This window comes from Myotis davidii, unplaced genomic scaffold, assembly GCF_000327345.1.
Source record: "Myotis davidii unplaced genomic scaffold, ASM32734v1 scaffold44, whole genome shotgun sequence".
NCBI lineage: Eukaryota > Metazoa > Chordata > Mammalia > Chiroptera > Vespertilionidae > Myotis > Myotis davidii.
The window spans coordinates 13,660,695-13,669,192 of record NW_006299705.1 but is presented as its reverse complement, the minus strand read 5'-3'; positions in this window follow the sequence as shown (position 1 = coordinate 13,669,192).

Here is an 8,498-nt window from a genome sequence, read left to right as displayed (position 1 = left end):
CTCTACTGAGGTTTCCAGACTTACTATAGCTATGATGATATAGTCATAAGGTGTTGACAAAAAATAGATACATAAATCTATAAAACACAACAGAGAATCCAGAAAGAAACATATATGAATACAGTCACCTAATCTTTGACTAAGAAAAAAATTCAACCAGCGGAGTAAGGATAATCTGGTCAACAAATGGAGCTGAAATGTTCAAATACAACAAATAAATAAATAGCAACAAACATAGACACAGATTTTACACCTTTCACAAAAATTAATTCAAAATAGCTACAGAACTAAAATTAAAATGCAAATTATAAAATGCTTGCAATATAGGAGAAAATACATGTAACTTCATTTCATTATGTTTCAAAAACATAATCCACTGGTCGCTACCTATGGGTCAATCGAACAGTGCCGGGCCCCCCACCCAGCTCCCTCAGCGCCTGAAGCTAGGTGGCGGCCCTGCGCCCCACCACAGCCATGGTCACCATCTGTGGGATGATCAGTGGGGCCATCGGCTCCGCTCGCACCCACCCTGGCCTAGCACTGCCCCTCACCTGCTCCACCATCCCGCCCTGGTCCCACTCTCATGGGGCTCATCAGGGCCAGTAGTGTCTCCACTGCTGCCCACTGCCAGTGCCGCGTTGCCGATGCCTGACATGTTCTGCACCACTCCCTGGTGGTCAACGCACATCATAGCGAGCGGTCAAAATTCTGGTTGAGAGGACAATTTACATATTAAGCTTTTATTATATAGGGTTCCAGAGAGGGAGGAAGGGATAGGGGGAGAGGAAGTGGGAGAGGAAGAAGAAAGAGAAAGAGAGAGAGAGAGAGAGAGAGAGAGAGAGACATTGATGAGAAAAACACATCGATTGTTGCCTCTCATATGAGCCCCAACTAAAGATGAAACCCACAACCTAAGTATGTACCCTGACCAGGAATTGAACCCACACTCTTCCAGTGCATGGGACAATGCTCCAACCATAAAATTTGGTTTATATATACAGTGGAATATTATTTAGTGATAAAAAGAAATGAGCTATCAAGGCATAAAAATAATGGATCTTAGGTGGATCTTAAACACATATTGCTAGCCCTGGCCAGTGTTGCTCAATTGGTTGAGTTATCCAATGCACCTAGAGGTCATCGGTTCCACTCCAGGTCAGGGCACATGTCTAGGTGGTACCGATCGAAATTTGTAGGAAGTGATCAATCCCCAACAAGGGGTATGCAGGAGGCAGCTGATAGAGGTTTCTCTCTCTCTCCCTCTCCCTTCCTTTCTCTCTCTCAAAAAAAGAAAATCAATAAAACGTATTTTTAAAATACGTTTTATTGATTTGTTTTAAACCTCACCTGAGGATATATTTTCATTGATTTTTATAGAGAATGGAAGAGAGAAGGAAAGACAGAGAAAAATATAGATGTGAGAGAAACACATAGATGAGTTGGCTCAATGGATAAAGGGTAGGCCTGCAGACTATGTAGAGTCCTGGGTTTGATTCCGGTCCAGGGCATGTACCTCAGTTACAGGCTCCTCCCCAGCCCAGGCCCTGGTCGGGGCACATGCAGGAGGCAACCAATCAATGTGTTTCTCTCACATCAATATTTCTCTCTATCTTCCCCTATCTCTTCCACTCTCTCTAAAAAAATCAGTAGAAAAATATCTTTGGGTGAGGATTAAAAATAAATAATAATAATAATAATGTATAAATATTAGATCATTAATTATGACAACTGCATCGTTCTAAAGTAAGAACTTAATAATAGAAAAACCTAGGTACCGGATATATGGAATTCTATGTACCATCTTCTTAAATTCTCAAGAAATGTAAAACTGTTCTAAAATGAAAACATTACTCAAAAAATGGTAGGCTTAGAAATAGGTAAAATTGCCTTAGCTGGTTTTGCTTAGTGGATAGAGCTGTGGACTGAAGGGTCCATGTCAAAGGTACATGCCCAGGTTGCAGGCTCAATCCCCAGTAGGAGGCGTACAGGAGGCAGCCAATCAATGATTCTCTCTTACAACTGATGTTGCTATCTCTTTCTCCCTCTCCCTTTCTCTCTGAAATCAATAAAAATATTTTTAAATAAAGGTATAAAATTATGTCCTAAAATCTGTCAAGAAGCACATTCCCTTAAGAGTGTTCTGATTAACAATGGGAGCAAGCCCAGCCCAGCAAAAATTAGGTAAGGGTCTGGCCAGAGCACCCAGTTGTTTCAACTGGTTTCAAAGTGGTGGGTCTTTAATAAAGGGAAAAGAAGATCAGAGCATAGAGCCCAACCCCCAAAAGCCAAAATTATCAAATGTAAGGCTACATGTAGGCAAGATCTTTAGCTGTGCTTCTTCAGAGGTAGAAACAAACTGAATTCCTACTAGGGTTTGTAGGGAACTGATTTACTAAACAAACAGACTGACAAAGAATTGCTTATAACTGCACACTCTGAAAAGGAATCCCCAAGGCCTCCAGATCTGCACCATAGGAAAGGGGAAGAACGGTTCACAACTACCAAGGCCAAAAACAGATGTGGCCACCATGTCATCGGGCACGGAGGCTCCTCGCAGAGAGAAAGCAGGACCTGGAACTGCTAGAACAGGAAGTCCCACCAATGAAACTCAGTCACGGCTACAACCATTCACTGCCATGTACTTCCCTCCTCCCCTTTTCAAATGGACTTTTCTACTACAGTAATTGTGAACTAACCTCATTCTTAGATTCTTTTTATGAGTAGCTTTGGCCTCCAGTTGTTATACGTAAATGAAAGCAAAATGTTCACCACCTACAAATTTGCTTTCTTGATCAAATTCTGCCATACATGTGTTTGGTTACGTGCCTTACTATACAACCTTTTCTATGAATGCAATAAAAGTTCAGTCCCTGTGCCGTTTGGAAGCTCCAGCCACACCATGCATGGAAGGACCCACTATAAACAAATCAACAGCAGGATTCAGCTGCACTTAGAGTTGCATTAAGTCAATGAGCCCCTCCATATGTCTAAACACAGAGCTATACAAAATCCCAGGCCTTGAGTGCCATTCCAAAGGAAGAGGAAACAAACAGAAAGAAAGGGCTACTTAAGTCACTAGACTGTTAGATCTTGTTCATGCAAGGGCAGAGGTGAGTGTATAACATTTCTAGACAGTTCACATATCTTAAACATAACTTATTTCACGAGTGAGTAATCATCTCTAAAGTCAATTATCTTAATTAATAATCCCTTTGTTGGTGGTAAGATAAAGATAATTAAAGGGCTTATCATAGCTGCAGGGTGAGTTCTAGTGGATGGACTGCCAACGAAAGTGCTTCAAATGTTAACCAGTTCCTCACAGGATTCATATTAGAAGACATATACGTATATAACACCATGCTTTAAATAAAGTATTTTCAATCAAGTTGTAAATCTGATTTCTCTCCACCATTGAGTGTTGGGAATGTGGACACTTAAGTTTTGGTTTTAGATAGCTTAGTCAAGGGAAACCACATCTTGACCAATGAAGAGGATTGTTCATAACCTACAAAATCTGGGCTTTGAGTTGGATGTAATAATGAGATGAGATTTAAGGACTGTCTTCCTTAGAGAAAATGAGAATGCCCTAGTCTTCTGACATTATGCATTTCCTTAACAGGACAGTAACACTGTAGTCCAGATTCTGTCTCCCAATATTCTGAAGCCAAGAAGTTGAATGACAAGGATGCTACTCTTCTCAAAAGACTTAACAAAATGCTTCTAAATTCTCTAGGCATCAGTAAAAGGAAAAGGGAACCTAAAAAACACAGACACACAGAAAATATAAAAGTTATTAAAATTGGGCTGATAACAAGACACAATGTCAATACAATAGTTACACAATTCCAAGTAAACAACAAACTACCTATACTAACTTATAAAGTACAGTGGGGCCTTGACTTACGAGTTTAATTCGTTCCGTGACGGAGCTCGTAACTCAAATTACTCGTACGTCAAATCTTAAAGTGAACGAGTGAGACACATGACGCTGGGCTGATGTTGTGGCGTTCACTGTGACGTTCGCTGTGCCAACTAGCGGTTGGGTATCTGAAGCTGGCTCGTAACCTGAATTTTAGCTCGCAACTCAAAGCAAAAAATCGGCCGAGTGACGGCTCATATCTCGAAAAAAATCGTTAGCCGGGACACTCATAAGTCAAGGCCCCACTGTAATTTTTAGGACAAATACTTTTAAAAGGAATATTGCTACCTTACCTCTTCCCAGTCTTTACTCAAAAGACATCATCTCATTTAGGCTCTCCTTGGCCACCATATCTAAAACTGACCACCACTCCCCCACAACATTCCCTCTACCCCCTTCATTTACTATTTTCTTAGTATTCATTATTACGTGTCATACTATATATTTTACAATCTTATTTATCACCATATAGATTCCTTGAGGGGGGACTTTTTGTTTATTTTGTTCAGTCATATACCCAATGCCAGATCAGTACCTAACAAATAATAGTAACTGCTCCATTGATTAATTAAAATAAGCAATGCTCTTCTCTTGGTGAAATAATAGGTCAGCATTGTGATATGTTACTTATTTATATTAATGGTAAAGTATTTTAAATAAGAATTTTTTATTTTAAAAAAATGAATACCTAGAAAATTTATCTTAAGGGCAAATGGTGACAGACAAGAAGATAAACAAGGTCTAGGCAACTATGCTCAGGTATAAAAGTAATGGTGTTCACTGTACAGTCATTACTTTTTCTCTCTTTATCCTGCAACATTATCACTCAAACCAAATTAGCTTGGTGCACCTTTTACTAGTATACTGGAAATTCATTTGTAGTGTTTTATAAGAAAAACAAAATAAATTTCAAATTAATGTATTAACCATCTACAATGAATTTTCTTCTATTATAGATAGAAGCATATTATCAAAAAGTTGCTAATGATTATTCATTTGGCTTCTCTCTGTAATAAGATACAGACTTAAAGCTGAGAGTGAGGTTATTACAAGGACTAATGATATAATGCCCATGAGGTGCTTTGGCATAGTTTTTGTATAGATTAATTCCTTAAAACGTAATGCTATTTAGTCAATCTGCAGCTAAATAACAGATTCCCATATTAATGCATACCCTTTGCTATACTGAAGAAATAAATTAATTATGAACTACTGGAGTTTTGTCAAAAGACTTCCATATTAGTAATCTTCAATATACAAATGAGATTGTTTATGAAATTTTGTTTCAAGTTATCTATAATGAATCAAGATGTTTCATTAATAGCCAGTGATATAATCCCAAGGGAAGAAAAATGTTCTAAAGATACAGCTTTGGCCGAAACCGGTTTGGCTCAGTGGATAGAGCATCGGCCTGCGGACTGAAAGGTCCCGGGTTCAATTCCGGTCAGGGGCATGTACCTTGGTTGCGGGCACATCCCCAGTGGGGAGTGTGCAGGAGGCAGCTGGTCGATGTTTCTCTCTCATCGATGTTTCTGACTCCCTATCTCTCTCCTTTCCTCTCTGTAAAAACTCAATAAAATATATTAAAAAAAAAAAGATACAGTTTTGGTCAAGATGGCAGCACAGGTAAATGAGGTACTCACCTTCTCACACAACCACATCAAAATTACAACTAAACTACAGAACAGGCATCATTCAGAACAACCTAAAATTTACCTGAATAGAAGTCCTACAACTAGAGATTTAAAGAAGAAGCCACACATGAAAACAAATTAAGAAGCAGCTACATCAAGACTGGTAGGAGAGACAGAGACACAGAAACCATGTATGGTGGCTAAAAATTGGGAGGGATATCTCAGCTCTGAAGGACCCCATGAGGAGTGAGGGACCCAACCCCCACACTAGGTCAGCGAACCCGAACCCACGGTTCCAGGGCCAGGAAGAGTGCCCATAACTTCTGGCTGTGAAAACCTGTGGTGATTGTGGCTAAGACGGAGAGCTGAATAGAAACCGGTTTGGCTCAGTGGATAGAGCGTCAGCCTGTGGACTAAAGGGTCCCAGGTTCGATTCCGGTCAAGGGCATGTACCTGGGTTGCGGGCACATCCCCAGTGGGAGATGTGCAGGAGGCAGCTGATCGATGTTTCTCTCTCATCGATGTTTCTAACTCTCTCTCTCTCTCCCTTTCTCTCTGTAAAAAATCAATAAAATATATTTTTAAAAAAAAAGACGGAGGGCTGCTGAAGTTCCAGGGTCTCCTCTTAAAGGGCCCCAGCACAGACTTCCTCGGACTCCCTCCCTCTGTGTTCCAATGCTGGGGGAGCAGCTCAAAAGGCACCAGAGATATATGGGGCAGAGCTGAAGTGTCTGGCATTAAGATGAGAGCTGGAGGGGCAGCTTTCTCCCAGACAGAAGTGCTGATAGAGGCCACTGGTCCTTTTCTGAGCCCATCCCTCATAGAGCTGCCAGATGGGCACTTTATCTGAGTCTCCACCAACCTGGCTCATACCATTTTCCCCACCTTGGTGAGTCCCTGAGACCCCCCACCCCACTTAACTTTTGGGCCCACCGAGCTGTTTCCAATGGCTTTTTCATATAAATGGCCTGTCTTGGCTACACTCAGACTTTCCTAAAATTTCTCAAAAAAAAAACCAGCATCTGGCTTCAGCATGTCCCGTACCTCTTGCTAAGTGGCCTCAGTCCCAGCACTTGTGGCAGCTGGCTGTGGTTCACGGCTTGCCCTCTCCGGGCACCCCCAAGCTCAGTCCTTTGCAAATTGCTTTGTAGCTCATGCTGGGTGGCCCCAAGCAGAACACAAGTGGCAGCTGGCCTTGGCCTGCACCTCCCAGGGGACCCCAGAACCAGTGCACCTAAATGGACAGCTTCAAATCATGCTGAAGCACCACCCCAACACCTCCACAGTGATGCACTCAAAGGGCGGACTCAGTGGGCACCATACCCCTGCCAAAGTAAGCCCTGCTCTGAGTGGTGGGCCCCGGCACAGCTGATCCACCAGAGTGGTCAGTCCTAGCAGGCAATCAATTGGCCTGAGGGCAATTCCCTCCCACTGACATGCCGACAGCAATCAAGATGCAACTACAACAAGAGTGCGTACACTGCCCACTTGGCAGCAGGGGGAGGAACTTGGGGGGAGGGGGAGGATACACCTGAAGTGCCCAACTTGAGTGATCAGGGAGGCTGTGCCACTGGACCCTATAGGATACCTACTATATTAGGCCAAGCCCAGAAGATGTAGCAGTTCTACCTAATACATAGAAATAAGCACAGTGAAGCTTCCAAAATCAGACAAAGAAACATGCCCAGAATGAAAGAACAGAACACAGCTCCAGAAAAAGAATTAAGCAAAATGGAGACAAGCAATCTACTGGATTCAGAGTTCAAAATACTAGTTATAAGGATGGTAAATTAACTTAGAATAAAAGTAGAACTTAGATAGAGCTTCAACAGTATAAAAAGGACACAGAAACCATTTTTTAAAAAGACATGGAAAACATAAAAATGCACCAGTTCAGAAATGAAGTTATACACTAGCTAAAATGACAAATGATTTACAGGGAATCAATAATAGAGTGGATAAAACCAAGAATCAAAACTGCAACATGGAATAACAGCAAAAAGATCAAAGAATCCAAAATATGAAGATTGTTATCCATCAAATTTCTCATTTATATTTTTCTATATTCTAGGATAAAATTAATATTGTAATTTTATCCTAGAATATTTAATTCCTAACTAAATAATATATTTTTGTAGGTGGAAATCCAGGGAGCAATTATGACATACCATTTGGTAATGTAAGACCGGGCTCATTAAAGGAACTTTTATTTTGTTTTGTTTTGTTTTTAACAATTTAATATATAGAGCCCTGCCTACACTATTCTCCAAGTATTAGACCTTTATAATAGCAATTCTTCAGCTTTTTTTTCTAGCCCTTAATGAAATAACAAAATTAACTGATTAGAGATATAATTCTCTCTAGCTCCAAATCTTTTCTTTATATTCCTTCTTACAGATAGAAAGTGTTTCTTGTGCCAGTTACCACTTGCAAAAAGAAAGTCATAGGATTGTGTGATCAAAGGCTATTGATCATAATTCCAAAATCAATGTCACATTTCTCATCCCACACACCAAAGAACATTTGCAAGCAAGCAGACCAAACCTCACGGCCAACCTATGATCACCATCAAAACTGGTGTTTAGCATCAACAATAATTAACCAAGTTTTCCATAGTATTGACGACCACTCAACTCACCTTGGACAAATACGGTATAGTTAATGCCTTAAGGAATACAACTTAACTAGTTTAAAAACTATATGTATAGTTTATAATAAACTCCATTAGAGCCACAGACTTTTATTTTGTGACTCTATAACTTGTTTTCTTTTTTTAAATAAATCTTTATTGTTCAGATTATTACAGTTGTTCCTCTTTTTCCCCCCATAGCTCCCCTCCACCCGGCTCCCATCCCACCACCTGCCCTTCCCCCCCACCACTGTCCTCGTCCATAGGTGTACAATTTTTGTCCAGTCTCTTCTCGCACCCCCCACCCCCTTCCCCC